This window comes from Alligator mississippiensis, chromosome 15 (genome assembly GCF_030867095.1).
Source record: "Alligator mississippiensis isolate rAllMis1 chromosome 15, rAllMis1, whole genome shotgun sequence".
Classification (NCBI taxonomy): Eukaryota; Metazoa; Chordata; order Crocodylia; family Alligatoridae; genus Alligator; species Alligator mississippiensis.
In genome coordinates, this window is record NC_081838.1 from 22,336,936 (window position 1) to 22,351,400 (window position 14,465).

General features: G+C 48.0%; 1 long non-coding RNA gene across 1 annotated transcript; it reads left to right on the forward strand.

Annotated features, from left to right (window-relative positions):
• The first annotated feature begins 1,377 nt into the window (after positions 1-1,377).
• On the forward strand, positions 1,378-8,177 carry LOC132245595 (uncharacterized). Its single transcript, XR_009457304.1, has 2 exons — positions 1,378-1,744; positions 6,886-8,177. It is a non-coding gene; the product is annotated as an uncharacterized LOC132245595 (long non-coding RNA).
• The last annotated feature ends 6,288 nt before the right edge of the window (positions 8,178-14,465 follow it).

Here is a 14,465-nt window from a genome sequence, read left to right on the forward strand (position 1 = left end):
CCAAGCTTATAAAGGAGGCGGGGAAGTGTGGCAGAAATGCCACCGTCGGTGCCCCTCTCCAGAGATCTGTTTCTGCCAGCATGAGAGGCTGGTGCTGAATCCCTCAGGGCGGGGGATCTTCCTCCCTGCCTACATGACACAAGCCTGGTGCCTCGGGTGTGGATTCTCTGGTCATCTGGGGAGGGGGAGGGAAAAGCTCCACTCACCGGCCCAGGTGACCCGTGATGCTTTTTAAATTGGTCGGCTTGTGGCCAGCACTGGCAGCTTCGATTGGACCGGGCTGCTGAGGTCATAAAGGTTATTTAAAGGCCTGGTCCAGGAAGAAGGCAGCCATTAGCCATGCGGTCACCCAGGTGAATCTGAAACTGGGAGAGGAGCTTCACCATCTGAACCTGGCTCTCTCCTCATCACCGCATGCTCAAAGAGTGACCTGCCTAAAGAGGAAACTCCAACCACCTCTGGATGATGCGTGTGAGTAAGCTACTTGAGATCAGACTAGATATTTAGCTTACAGTAACTCAGATGCGTGTTTAAACGGCTACCTCAACCACACTGGTTTGCTCTATGGGATTCCTCTGATATTCCTCTGATACTGCTCTACCTTTTACCCTGTTTCCGCCCTACCCCTGTAATCAATAAAGTTCTCCTTTGTGACCGGTGTGGGAGACTTATTGAGGGGTGGGTCTAAATTATGCCAAGGAGGCCCCTTAGGTCGGTGGACTAAGGGAGGCTTCCTAATAAGCCCCTGACTTGGGGAAGTGCCCCAAGTGCCTGTATTGGGTCTAGGACCCATTGGACGATCAGGCCTGTGTTCTCCAAGGTGCGCAGAGCCAGAAGTGAGTCCAGAGCCTTGGATGGTGGCAGCGGGACCCCAGGCTAGCGGGTGTGCTCCAGGGAAGGGGTTGGCCGGATGGGAGGCACCCCAGGGAGGCACTCGGAGCCTGAAAAGTGGTCGGGCGCAGGGAGGTGGGCGGCTCAACGCAGGAGCGCCCCCTACTGGTCCACCACACCCTCAGCCTCTCCTCATACATCAGGTGCCCCAGCCCCTGAACCATTTTTTTTGCCCTCCGCTGGACTCTCTCAAACTTTCCCACATCCTTTGTGTAGTGGGGGGCCCAAAATTGGACACAGGACTCCAAGCGTGGCCTCACCAGTGCAGAATAGAAGGGATCGTCTATGTGGAAATAAGTTTAACCAGGCCTCTTACTTGACTAAGAGGAGAGACAAAGAGAGAGAAAGAGAAGAGAAAAAGATGCTGATGCTATGTGTTTCAAAATGATCTCAGATAAGAAAAAACCTTTATGCCTTGTTTTGTCTTGATATATTAAGCTTTGTGCGCAGATTTTAACCTCCTCCTCTCCTTTGAACGAGAAGCTGATAACTGTTCCCAAAACATAGTGTTTTCTTTCCTGAATAAGTAAACTGCTTACGTGTGACAAACAAATGATCAACGTCTTTCTGTTTCTCTCAAGGTTGCTTTGTCTGAACCCTGCATCTTTTCTTGCTGTCTAAAGTATAAATACGCTTGTAAACTTGTAGAGGTCAGAGTTCCTTTGAAAACTCTCCCTGTGATCACTTGTATAGCTTTAAATAAACCTAGATGGCTCTGCCAATTCTAATACAACCACAACGCGAGGTTTGATTTCTTCCACAATTTGGTGCCGTGACTTGGATAGAGATGCCCGGAGTGATCGGTTGGGATACAGACCGTCTCCTCACTGATGCCCCAGCTAGCCAAACTGAGGTAAGAGACCTTTTGAAATCTCTACTGGGGCTTTTCAGTGAGAGACTGCCTGTGTGTCTTCCTGTTCGCTGCTTGAGGCTTACCCTATCCGACCCTTTTGCTGCCAGAATTGTCAGACCCACTATGTAAGTAGGAACCGTGAATTAAGGTTAAAGAAAAGAGTAAAAAAACTGTGTTGCTGTTATCAGTGAATGTATTTCCCCGTGTGAATTGAGTTAAGTTCTGCAAAGAACTATGAGGTCTTTCTGAAACTAGGAGTAGAAAACTTGTGCAGCCGCCCTGAGGACGCCAGACTGCGTGCTCTTCAAAAGCAAGGGTGCAAAGTGGAAAGTCTTAGACTGAAGGAGATCAGAGTTGTGTGATGAATTTTCCCTACCCCCACTCTCATGAATGAGCCGGTGTTGGGTCAGAAGCCTTTTGTCTGGGTGATGAAAAACCACGGGGCAAAGCACTGAGCGGTCCGGACATCCTGAATAAGCCTCTCCTGTGTGAAAGACCTGTGTGAATTGAGGTTAAAGACATGGGGAGCGGAGGGTCTAAAGATGTACCGGCTCTGCCAGAAGGGACTCCAGCATTGTACATGTACACACACTATGGCCATAAGAGTTGTAAGTTTCTAGGCAAATGGAATGGGTATACCAGAGATGATGCTAGCTTGCAGTTTCCCCTGGAGGGAACGTTTGATTTAAGTAAAATCCTTCATCTCCGCAGAGCCCTTGAGTCAAGAGGCAGTAAAGCACCACAGGCTCAGTGGGACACATTTTTTGATTAGTATGCAGAAGCTTCCAAAAGACGTCAAGAATCTCAAGTTCAGAGCCTTAAGGACTCCCAAGAAAAACTAAAATCTCAGATAAAAACATTAAAACAGAAAAATGCACCAAAAGGGGATCCCCCATCAACAACATTATCAGCACCAATACAACTTTATCCACAATTGACTGAGAATGAATCTGTAGAAGACATAATTTTTTTTTTTAGTGTGCCACCCCCATACCAGTCTCAGGAGATTTCCTAACTTTGTTAAGCAATTCCCCAATATTAGGGTAAAAACCCCAAAAGTTTAGAGAAGAATTGAAAACTGTAATCAATTGTTATGAGCCAACATGGGCAGATTTAAACCAATTAATAAGAAGTGCTCTGCCCTCCGAAGTCCGTAACCACCTCATCGCACAGGCTAATTGGCCTCCTCAAGACCCCGGAATGAGAGGTCACTTAGTAGGTACCCGAGAATGACTTCTTGAGGCCGTGCTTAAAATCTGCCCCAGAAAAACTGACTGGGCCAAAATAAATAACTGTAAGCAAAACAAAGGAGAATCCCCAGCAGACTACATGGATCACTTAAAACTTATAATTAAAAGACATTCTAGCATTAAAAATGCAGCTGAAACTGCCCCAAAAGCAGTTGCTGCTTTTGTCCAAGGACTTCTTTCTAAAGTCCAAAAACAGCTGCGTATAATTGCTGTAAGTTAGCAAACTAAGATGCTTACAGAATTAGTCACTATTGCTAATCACTGTACAGCCTGCCAAAAAAAGAAAAAGGAATCCACAAAAACTAAGTTAACGTCTTTACAAATACAAACTTTTAGCAGAGGTAGACGCTGAGGTTTCTATCAAAGACAATTCAGAGGCAGGGGACATAGTTGTGGGATGGGACGAGGAGAATTTCAGTCCCAAAATAATGACAGTTGTTATTATCGTGGCCAACCAGGACACTGGAAGGCTCAGTGTCCTCACCGGCCTGGCCAGCTGGGGATAACATTTAACCAGCCACCACCTCCTCTCACTCAATTTTCTGTCCCGAACCAAGAAGCTTCCTGTTAGAACAGCCTGAGGAATGCTAACATCATCACAGCCCCGCTTCTCTCACTTAATCAAGAAGATCCCTTCGTTTCCTGTTTAATAAGTGGCACTCCTACAAAATGTTTAGTAGATACCGGCGCAAGTCTCTCTACTCTCCGAGCTGAAGAATTTTCTACACCCCCCCCCTCTCCTCTGCTGTTGTAAACGCTGTAGGAATTTCAAATCAGGTAGTTCCTCATCCTGTTTCCCAACCCTTACATGTTTCTCTCGGTCCTGTTTCTGATCAACACGCTTTTCTCCTCAGTCCTTGTTCTCCTGTTAATTTGTTAGGCAGAGATTTGCTTTGTAAACTCGGCTGTACTATTTATTGTTCTCCTAATGGTGTTTATTTGAATGTTCCCTGCATTAATGAAATGGCTGTACTTGCTACCCTCGCTAGCTCACCTCCTGAGCCTGAGTCCCCTAATCTTTCTGTGTTACAAGAAGAAATCATAAAGGCTGTCCCTCCGTTTCTCTGGTCCCAACATGCTAATGAAGTAGAGCAAATTCATACTGCGCAGCCTGTAAAAATTAGATTAAACCCAGCTAAGCCATTACCTAAAGTTGCTCAATATCCTTTACGCCCAGAAGCTGAAGAAGAGATACATCCTGTTATAGCAGCTCTTTTGAAGCAAAGTATCATTGTCCCGACTAAATGTCCCTGTAATACACCTATCCTTCCTGTAAAGAAACCTGGAAAAAATACCTGTCGCTTTGTACAAGACCTCAGTGCAGTAAATTCTGCAGTTTTACCTACTTTTCCTGTTGTACCAAGTCCAGCCACTATCTTGTCCTGTATTCTTCCTAATGTCTGTTATTTTACTGTTGTTGATTTGTGTTCTGCATTTTTCTCTATCCCTATACACCCTAATAGCCGGTTTCTCTTTGCATTTACCTATCAGGGACTTCAGTATACCTGGACTCAATTGCCCCAAGGCTATACTGAATCCCCTCCTCTTTTTCCTCAAATTCTGAAGAAGGATTTAGATGACATAATATTTAAAGAAAATTCTGTGCTTGTGCAGTACGTTGATGATCTGCTCTTAGCATCTACCTCCCTTAAAGCCTGTAAAGCTGATTCTTTAACTCTTCTCACCTCTCTTGCCCTAAAAGGCCATAAAGCATCTAAAGAAAAGCTACAACTTTGTTTCCCTCATGTCCACTATTTGGGTCATGATATTTCCGCTAGAGAACTATTTATTTCTTCTTCCAAGATAGAAGCTATTCTTAAAATCCCTAAACCAACTACTGTGTCCCAAATGCGTACTTTCCTAGGCATGGCTGGCTACTGCCACCAGTGGATACTTGACTATGCCTCTATAGTCAAGCCCCTGCAAAACATGACTCTTGTTAATACCCCTGAACCTTTGCCCTGAACTTCAGAAGCCAAAGCTGCTTTTGCCTCTATTAAACAAGCTCTGTTGCAAGCTCCTGCCCTAGGCCTTCCTGATTATACTAAACCCGTTATTCTTTTTTGTCATAAAAAAGACAGATTCACACTTGCTGCGCTCACTCAAGCACATGGAGACAAGCATCGTCCCATTACTTATTATAGTTCTGCTCTTGACCCAGTTGCAGCCGGACTTCCTCCATGTCTTCATGCTGTAGCTACAGCTGCTATTACTGTTAAACTGTCCTGTACCCTTGTATTAAGCTCTCCCCTTACTGTTGCTGTCCCACACGCTGTAGCAGCCCTTTTACTAAAAACTAAAACTCAACACCTTTCAAATGCTAGCTTGACTAAGTATGACATTTTGCTTCTTTCTGCTGGAAATATTACTTTAACTAGATGCCCTGTTTTAAACCCTGCCTCCCTGTTGCCTACTGCTTTACATAGTGAACCCCACGATTGTATTGCTGTTACTGCCCACCTAACAATGCCCCGCACTGATCTAAAGGACACCCCTTTGCAAAACCCAAATCTAGTATTTTATGTTGATGGATCATGTCAAAGAAACTCAAAAAGTTCTCTTGTTGCAGAATATGCAGTATGTTCCCAATATGATGTTATAGATGGCCATCACTTGCCCAATGTGTATTCAGCTCAAGTTGCTGAGCTTGTGGCCCTTACCAGGGCTTGCACCCTAGCCTCTGGTACCTCTGTTAATATTTACACTGATTCTCACTATGCCTTTGGTATTGTACACGATTATGGTCAACTTTGAAAGCAAAGAGGCTTCCTCACATCAGGAGGTGCCAAAATTAGTAATAGTCCATATGTAAATGGCTTGTTAAATGCTTTACAGTTACCTTCTGCTGCTGCTATTATTAAATGCCAAGATCACCAGAAACCTTATGATGATGTTACATGTGGGAATGCTCTGGCAGACTCCGCTGCCAAAGCTGTGGCTATTTCCACTCCCCAGGCTACACCTGTGTTTTTGTCTATCTCAACTAACCAGTCTCCATTGGCAAGTCTTCACGATGTTGCCCTCCTCCAAGATCAGGCTCCAGAACCAGAAAAATATACGTGGAGACTGGCTGGGTGTGTGTTACACCCTGACCATTTGTGGCGCTCCCCGAACAGCCTCCTGGTTGCCCCAACAGTCCTTCTTCCCTATCTTGCTTGCAGACACCACGGCATAGCACACGTTAGCAAAGGGGGGATGATAGAAGCTGTTAAGCTTAATTAGTTTTCTCCAACTTTTTCATCTGTGGCTCAACAATACTGTTATACCCACACTATTTGTCAAGCCCATAATGTAAAAAAAGCAGCACATCCCTCACCTTGGGGTCGTTTATAAATTTACAAATAGATTTTATTCAAATGCAGAAATGTTGTTCTTATGAATATGTTCTTGTTATTATATGTATGTTTTCTGGATGGGTAGAAGCCTACCCATGTGCAAAAGCTGATAGCATCACTGTGAGCAAAAAGTTGCTCAGAGACTTTATTCCAAGGTTTCGTATTCCTTTATCCATAAACTCCAATAGAGGAACTCATTTTACTGGGCAAATAATGAAAGAAGTCTGCAAAGTCCTGCAAATCCAGCAAAACTTTCATTGCCCGTACCATCCACAGGCCTCGGGCCAAGTGAAACGCCAAAATGGCATTTTAAAAAAACAAACTGGCCAAAATTTGTGCTAAAACTCACTTAAAATGGCCAGATGCACTTCCCATAGCCTTTATGAGTATGAGAACTACTGTCAATCGAAAGACCAAACTTAGCCCACATGAAATCCTAATAAAAAGACCCATGAGGCTCCCTGCCTCACCACCTGTTGCCTCCCACTTTTGCAATATACATTTACTTGATGATACTATTCTAGACTACTGTACAGCACTAATGAAGTGTGTTAAGGCTTTTCATTCACAGGTACAAGCAGCTCTCCCCAAGGACCCAGATGAGCCGTGCCAATCCATCCTGCCTGGTGACTGGGTCCATGTAAAAGTCCATCAACGGAAGTCATCGCTGGAACCCCGCTGGAAAGGCCCGTTCCAGGTACTCCTGACAACCAACACTGCAATAAAGTGTCAAGGACTCCAACCGTGGATCCATGCTTCACACACTAAGAAAACATCAGCCCTATTAGAATTAAAGTCTCCTCCATATCAACCTTGTAATCAGCCTCCACAGATTGGTAGTGAGCCTAGCGCCTGCCAACAGGAGAGCTCAAGACCAGTAGTGAGCAAAGCGCCTACTGGCAAAGAAGATTTGTCACTACAGAGCGAAGAAAATTTACCACAACAAAACAGAAAAAATGTACCCTAACGACACCACTATGCCCTCCGGGGAGAAAAAAAGGCCTCTACCTAGTTCCTGGTTCCCGAGGTGGGGTTAGTTAGTTGTGACTTGGGTACTTCTCAGTCTTTCCTTTTAGATCATCTTATATAAACTTAAAGACTCAGCAGCTAAAAAAACTTTGGAAATCAGACTAGACTTCAAAACAGGTAAAAAAAATCACTCCCACACTGGCATGCTCACCAAAATGCTTTTCTTCAACTGTCTTATCAATATGCAAAGGATTTAAATGTTTCTAAATGTTGGGGGTGCCCATAATTGCTTTATCCCTTAATTAGACCGACTTTTGTGATATGTATGTTAAAATAATGAAAAAAAAAGAAAAAAAATGAAAAGTTAAAAGGCTCATGGCTATAAATATCTAATATGTTGGGCCTAAAAGGCCCAAAAGGGGGGAATGTGGAAATAAGTTTAACCAGGCCTCTCACTTGACTAAGAGGAGAGACAAAGAGAGAGAAAGAGAAGAGAAAAAGATGCTGATGCTATGTGTTCCAAAATGTTCTCAGATAAGAAAAAACCTTCATGCCTTGTTTTGTCTTGATATATTAAGCTTTGTGTGCAGATTTTAACCTCCTCCTCTCCTTTGAATGAGAAGCTGATAACTGTTCCCAAGACGTAGTGTTTTCTTTCCTGAATAAGTAAACTGCTTACATGTGACAAACAAATGATCAACATCTTTCTGTTTCTCTCAAGGTTGCTTTGTCTGAACCCTGCATCTTTTCTCGCTGTCTAAAGTATAAATATGCTTGTAAACTTGTAGAGGTCAGAGTTCCTTTGAGAACTCGCCCTGTGATCACTTGTATAGCTTTAAATAAACCTAGATGGCTCTGCCAATTCTGATACAACCGCAACGCAAAGTTTGATTTCGTCCACAGCTGCAACTCTCCTACTAATGCAACCGAGTATACCATTAGCCTTTATGACAAGGGCACACTGTTGACTCACCTTATTGTCCGCTATAACCCCAAGGTCCTCTTTTGCAGAGCTGCTGCTTAGCTAGTTGGTCCCAAGCCTACAGTAGTGTATGCAATTCTCCATCCTAAGTGCTGGACTCAATTCTTGTCCTTGTTGAGCCTCATGAGATTTCTTTTGGCCCAATCCTCCAATTTGTCTAGGTCACTCTGAATCCTGGCTCTACACTCAGGTGTAACTACTACTCCCCACGGCTTGGTGTCAACCACAAACTTGCTGAGGGTGCACTCTGTGCTACTTTCCAGATCATTAATGGAGATGTTGAATACAACTGGCCCTGGACTGACCCCTGGGGCACTCAACTTAATATCAGCTGCCAACTAGACATTGAGGCATTGATTACTACCAGTTGAGCCTGAGGATCCAGCCACTTTTCTATCCCTGAGGCTGGAGGTCTCTCTGTATTGAGATGATGAAGGCCTCATGCTTGCTGATGTTTCTGAGTCTGTCCACCTCCTCTTGCAGCTCCCTTACCTGATTGCTGAGAAAACCTGGCAGGAGGCACCTCTCACACCCCAGCACCACCCCACCTGGCTGTCCCTGGCATGGACGTGCAGGCTGCGCTCACTGCAAAGCTGGGCCAGAGCCTGGGTGCAAACCTGCACAGGAGCCGGCAGAGGAAGGGCTGGCAGGGGCAGGGGCTTTGGCACTGTGACATTTTCCAGCCCCCCCATTCATTTTCTGCAAGATCCTTCTTCTGTGGCTGTGTCATGGGGAACATTCCCTCTTCCTTCTTCAGCTGCTTCCCCTCAGCAAACTACAGATACTTAAAGTGGCTGGGCAAGCTCCCCCTGCACTCCAGCTCTCCTGGTTGCCAGCCTGGTCACTGGTCCTGTGTCCCTGGCTCCTGTGTTGCTGTGGTCTGGCAAGCCTTGGCTTTCTGCTTAGACAAGCCCTATGCCCTTGCTGACACTGCAGTCGGCCCCAAGCCAGCCACAATCACCCACGATCAGGCACAGTCAGCTGCTTCCTCCAAACAAGCCTGCAAAATGTCTCCCAAACCAAGGCTATTCCTCAACCCCAAGCCAGGCAGGCCTTCATCCTCGCCAGCACCCACAAGCCCTCTCCCCAGGCAGCCACAGCTTCCTCTCCCAAGCAACACTCCCACGCCGGCTCCCCTGGCCGCTGACCTGTTTGCTGGCCCTGGTGTCCCTGGCTCCTGCGCTGCTGTGATCTGTCCTCACTGAGGTTCAGATCCAAGCCCAAATTCACATCACTTTTCGGCACAGTACCTGTTTGGTGAAGAAGCTCATCAGTTAGGGATATCTGGGGCCTACCCTTATTAGTCACACTTATCTTATCATCAGTGTCTGGGAAGTAAAGCTCCATTCACAGTGCCCAGGTAATGGATTGCTTCCCCAAAGTGTCTAGTAAGCATCCCTGTTGTCTCAGCAGGAAGGATGGGTAATAGGATCATCCTCCAGTGAAATGCACTTGTCTCCCTGTCCTCACCATGGGGGCCCTTGCATGGAGCTCCCATGTGGCATGAAAGCAGAGGCTGGGGGTGGAGGGGATGGGCAGGGGCTGGATGGTTTGGATGCCCAGTCCATGTCCTACTGTTCCTCCTTGCTCCGTGCTTGGTCCAGCAGAGATGTGGGTGCCTGAAATGACACGGGCACAGGCTGAACACCAGGCTCCCTGGGAACACTGAGGCACATGATGCACTCTGGGGGGAACCATCAGGCTGTGGCATGGGACGTTGTTGGTTGAAGTTCGGAAGAATTTATTTCATGCTCTTGGGGCAGGAGCTGGAGGAGTCAGGACACCTGTGGAGCAGGGAACTCTCCTGAGAGGATTTTCCAGTGTCCCCTGAGCTGGCCCAGAAGAAGAGGAGATTCTCCACGGTCACCGTGGAACAAGGGGAGACCACGCAGGCCCATTCCCTGGTCTGGCCACACTGCCTGCAGGCCTGGGGCAGGAGCCATGGCTGCTCCCACTTGCAGGTCTGTGCTGGAGCTGGAGCCAGTGGCTTGTTGTGCAGGACCCCCGTGTGTGCGGCATGGACCAAGCTCCGAGGGCAGCCCCTCATCCCACTGCGTCTCAGTCCGACTCCAGCAGTACCCGGCAAAGGAGCAGGATTGTGGCTGGGCTGGGACCTGGCTGCACCGGGGCTGCCCTGCCTCTGGCAAGTCCCAGTCACACTCCATGCCTGGCTCCACTCCCTGCCACCAGCAGCTCTGGCTGCTCCCAGGGCTGCGGCGCAGTCATGCCCAGCACCTTGCACCCCGCCCAGTTCCCGGCAGCCATAGCCCGCCGTGTTGCACATGCCCGGCCTGGCCTGGCCGCTGGTTTCATCCACACTGAACTGCCCCCCATCTCTGTGCCCGCCCTCCAGGCATCCGGGGGTCCCTGTCTGGCAGGAGCCCCTGGGCCCAGTCCCAGCTGGCCCGTGAGTTAATCTGCCTATGCTCCTGCTGCTGGGGCAAGATCATGTTGTGGCTGGGGTTGTGCTGGGGAGCAAGAAGGGAGGAGGAAGGTCTGGGATGTCTGAGTGACTAACTTATACCACCAGGCTCATGTCTCAGTCTCAGGCAGTAACCCTGCACTTCCTTGCCCCTGGCAGTTAGTGGGAGGGAAGGGGAAGTGAACATGTTCATTTTCTGCAAGTTCCCATCAGAGCCGGGCAGATGCTTGTACAGCAGCCCTGGACCCGATCACCTGCAGCTCCTCTCTGCCCCCCAGGGCATCCCACTGTTTGTACGGCAGCAGCTCAGATTCCCCAGCAGCTCCCAGCGTGGATCTCACAGGGCCGGACACGTGTGACACTTTGGGTGGACACTGCGGGGCTACAGAAGAAGCCTTGCAAGAGCAGGGAGCTACTCCGTTTGGGTTGCTAATACCACACAGCACCGGCAGTGCTGGGCACCGATGGGCGCAGTTTCCATTACATGCAAATAATACACGCAGACTCCAGTAGCTCCCGAGCCGTTGTCAGTGCTGAGCCCAGGCCCCTGCATGAAGCACCCGAGAGACCAGCCGGGAATCACGGCTACAGACCTGCCAATCCGCGCAGCCATTGCTGGGGGCACTGGGATTAAAGACAAACACTGACCGGTGTCATGGGCCCGTGTGTTTCCCATCCGCACTTTTACCTTCCTCTTGCTGGGTTTTTCATCAGTTTTGAGTGAACAGAGTCCAATTCCCAGTTGCTCACACTGGTGTAAATCAGGAGTACCTCAGTGTGATGCCCAGGGGTAACAGAAGAGCAACTCGGGAGCAGGGAGGGTTGGGGTGGGTGGGAGGAGACAGCCGGCTCCTCGAACAGCTTGTCCAGGGGGAGCAGCTGAATGCTGCAGCCTGAAGAGCGGCCAGCGAACCCTGTGACAGGTCCTCGACCGGGGAAAGAAATGCAGTGATATCAGGGACAATTTTCACCAGCTGGGCTCTGGCCTGCTGGCTGGGGCCTGATTAACCAGAGGTCGCCTTCCCTGGGCCTGGGGGCAGCTCTCAGTGGGGATCAGAGCTCCCTGGGCCCTGGGGATTGGGGATGTCCTTGTGCCCCTGTCAGTGCACCCGGCTGAGGATGCAGCAGCCCTGCCCTGACTGGCGGTGAGCAAGTGCGGATCAAGGTACCCACTCTCCTGTTTCAACACCCTGGTGCTGTCCTATACAGAAAGCCCCAGTGTGACCATAAAAGCCATTTCCTTCCTCTTTCCTGGAGCAGCAGATATGCAAAGGAGATTGAGATCTGCTGTAGTGAGTTGGCAGCTCAGGGCCCAGGACACCAGGGAGCGCGGGGCTGCTTATGCTGGTAAGTACCTAGTAAAACAGCCACCCTGCCTGGAGCACAGGGGCAGTTCAGGGGCTGCGTGGCCCTGTACATTAATGCTGTGCCCAGTATTAGCGGGTGAGAAGCATGTGTTTGGGTCAGGATCACTTTGGGGAAGGGCAGAAAATGAAGCTTCCTGGGGCAGGGCTGCAGCCAGGGGCAGACACTGAGGTAGGATCAAGATGGAGACTCTGCAATGTTGTTAGAGAGAGAAGAGCTGCTGGGAATTGTGTCGTCAAGGGGGACTTTGGCCTCTCAGATGTCAAGTGGGGAGTAAATGCTTTAAAGGTTGGAAGGACCGAGGGATCCCCAGATGTGAGTCAACAGTTTTCCTCTCCAAAGAGTCACTGAAAGAAGAAGAGGCGATGCTGTTTGGGGCTTGGTCTGGGTGGTGGGTGAGCTCCCACGGAAGTGGCAGTAGCAGAAAATAACTTTGGGCAGAGATTCTGGATTGATTTGGCTGAAACTAAAGGGTTTAGACACAAGCAGTTTTTCATTATAAACAGACAGACCTCTGAAAACGGAGGGTAGGTATCAGAGAGTGTGGTCAGCCGGACAGAGCGTCTCTGGACCTGAGGGTGGAGTCCCCTAGAAAATCTTTCAGGCAAAGATGCTAAAATGAACTGGGACCTGCATCCTAAACAAGGGGTAAATGCCCGTGGGGTCCCAGCCCCTCCCCATCCCTCCCAAGTTCAGGATATCAATAGGAGCGTGAGCTCAGAGCACTAGGTCAACTTCCCCATTTCTTCTTCCCCATAAGAAAATAGATTTCATAGATTTCTAGGGTCGAAAGGGACCTATTAGATCATCAAGTCTGACCCCCTGCTCTGGGCAGGAACGTGTCTTCATCACAGTGGACCAAAGACCATGGTTTTGTTTGTTTTCTGTAAAGTGTTGTGCAGAGGGGCACCGACTGTTCTTGCTATTAATTATTATTATAGATCTCCCTCAATGACACTGCAAAAAATAACATATTGCAGTGGGTGCAATGATACAGCAGCACACAAATATGGCAGTGATGATGCTTGACTTTGGTGAAGCCCCATGAAGTACCGCTAAATTGTCTGTGAATACTTTAGTCTGTGAATACTTTGATGACTCCCAAACCCCTATAGCCTTCCCTTTTTATAGTGATTTCTGACACAGGCTTATATTAACTAAACATGATGTGAGAGGCAAGGATTTCTTAGGGTGGTATCTTTTATTGAAACAACTGCGTAGTTGGAATAGAGTTAGATAAGCAAGACATTTTTCATCAGGTCCCTTGTCTAACTCTATTCCAGCTATACAGTTGGTCCAATAAAAGATACCATCTTAAGAAATCTTGGCCTCTCCCATAATTTCTAGACCATCACAGCTACAACATCACTCTTACGCTTACATAAACACGATACACATTTTCATCCAAGCATATTTCAGTAACAAAGACCAATGGTTTATGCAATGGGATTGTAGGTGACTGCACACCATTACATGTTTCCTATCAAAAGACAAAGCATCCCAGTGGTGCAGCTGTCACTTCTCACTAAATGTGGTGCTTGCCGAAAGCACTGATCAGTCCTTGGCCTCACTTAAGGCCAATGGCCTTGAACAACACTACTGGGTTTATGACCAAGGTATCTTGTTCTAGGTGGAACCAAACCCTCAGACTAACCACAACTTTTCCATTTGATAATCGGAAAATTTTCCATTTGAATCGGCAACTTTTCCATTTGATAATTGGCAAACATTTCCAAATGATAATCAGCAAACAATTGCTTCTGGTGGTAGCACCAGACAACAAAGCTTATCTTTTTAACAGATTCTTTGCTTCCATTTTTCTGAGCAGGGACTGGGACATCCCCACCACTGGGATTCTGGACAGACCCAGGGGAGGCGCAGCCAGGCCCAGGGTCAGAGAGGACCTAGTCAGGGAACTTCTGGTGGGACTACACGTGTTCAAATCAGCAGATCCTGACCATCTCCCCGCCAGGGTGCTAAGGGAATCAGCAGAGATCATTGTGGGACCCCTGGCACAGCTTTATGAGCACTCGTGGTGCTCTGCCGAAGTGCCAGAGGACTGGAAAAGGGCCAATGTGGTTCCCATTTTCAAAAAAGGGAGAAAAGAGGATCCAGGAGACTATAGGCCCATTAGTCTTACCCCGGTCCTGGGGAAGCTCTTTGAGAAAATTATACAGGAGCACATCTGTGAGGGACCAGCAGGGGAGATTATGCTTAGGGGCAACCAACATGGGTTCATTAGAGGCAGGTCCTGGCAGACCAACCTGGTGGCCTTCTACGACCAGGTCACAAAATCCTTGGACGCAGGTGTCGCAGTGGATGTAGTCTTTCTGGACTTTAGGAAGGCCTTTGACACTGTCTCTCACCCCATTCTCATTAAAAAATTAGGTGACTGTGG